Source organism: Mastomys coucha, unplaced genomic scaffold (assembly GCF_008632895.1).
Source record: "Mastomys coucha isolate ucsf_1 unplaced genomic scaffold, UCSF_Mcou_1 pScaffold23, whole genome shotgun sequence".
Taxonomy (NCBI): Eukaryota; Metazoa; Chordata; class Mammalia; order Rodentia; family Muridae; genus Mastomys; species Mastomys coucha.
Window position 1 is genome coordinate 109491737 of NW_022196906.1, and position 1686 is coordinate 109493422.

The window sequence follows — 1686 nt, forward strand, 5'->3', positions numbered from 1 at the left end:
ATCCGCCTGCCTCTGCCTCCCAAGTGCTGGGATTAAAGGCGTGCGCCACCACCGCCCGGCTGAAATGATTCTTAAAGACCATAAATTGAAGTTAATGTGTTAGAACAGCGGGTCACGTCAGAACATACCACACACTAGGCCCAAACAGTTCCACATGTAAGAGGTTTAACTGAGAGGGAGAGAGGGGGCAGTAGCACAGAAGAGAGGAGGGAGAGAGAGAGATGGAGGAATGTCCCCCGTATATATATGGGTTTTGACGTAGTGGCCGCAGGTAAAGGTGGGAGGTGAGCCCAATGGATTCTGGGAATATGGCAGCTGTTGCCCTGGCAACAGGTCTGGGAGACCCACCCATGTGTCACCACAGGCTTCGGATGCTAACCGAAGTGTCTTCAAGATCCCTGTTTTGAGGAACAGAACAGCAGAACGTAACTCTGTCAAAGAAAACACAGGAATAAGAGATAGTTTATTATGAGTGACCTTGATCCAGGAATGAATTCAGGTTCCCTTGAGTGGCATAGTCCACTGTGAAAGGGAAGACATGGACCTTTATAGTGACAGAACAACAATAACAACAAAAGTAAAAAAAAAAAAAAAATCAAATGTGCTTAACAAATACATCAATAGAGACAGTCCATTCATAGTTGAATAGGGAAAAAAGATCTTTTCTGTAGTTCTCAGATACAATCTGAGTACGTCCTTAGCCTGAGGGTGGGTGGAAACTAAGGGTCTGCTAAAGCAATACAGTCTGAAAATCTTACTGTTAAAAAGCTGGGCAGATATTAGCAGCCTTGGAGACCATCGAGGAGGGACCAATCCCTCAGAATTGGCTTTGGATACCACAGTGGTTTCCCTAGCAACACTAGAAAGGGAAACATAAGCTTTGTCCCTCTGTAAAGTTTAAAATATTGCCTGAGAAGGAAGAGGCATGGGATTTTGTTGGTCCGTTAAGGGAAAGGAACTTCTTCCTTTCAAAATAATAGAATCCGAGCTCACCTCTGACCCTGGGTGGAGGAGACTCTGACATTCTAACCTCCCCAAGCATTACATACTCCTTCCTTTAAGCATCAGTCCAACTTCCCTGTCATGGAGACTGTCCCTTGGGTAGGCTGATTTTCTGAAGATGTGCTGAGGACATGGTAGGAAAACCCAGCCCCTTAATGAGATACGGGGCTGATAGCTCCTCCCTTCCCGGAAGCAGGTGCTTATAGATCCTCACTGCCAGACCTTCTCTGCCTTTCTAAACTCTTAACTCAAAAACATTGTAGCTGTTTTCTTTCTTTCCATCTCTTTTCCAGATGCCAGCTGTTAGCATTCTGTCTAAGCTCTGCCCCACTGTAGCCTGGCAACAGCCAGGTAGGCCTGACCCACTATAAAAGGGGCTGCCTGCCCCACTATAAAAGGGGCTGCCTGCCCCACTATAAAAGGGGCTGCCTGCCCCACTATAAAAGGGGCTGCCTGCCCCACTATAAAAGGGGCTGCTTGCCCGCGCCTCTTGCTCTCTTGCTCTCTTGCTCCTCTCTTGCTCTTTCCCTGCTTCCCTTTCCCCCTCACTCCCCAGTCTCCCTCCACTGCCTTCCACGGGCTCTTGGGTGGCCTCTACTTCTCTCCTCTTCTACCTCTCCTCTCCTTTCATCTCCTCTCCTTTCCCCTCCCTTCCCATCCTCTCCTCTCCCCTCCCCTCCCATC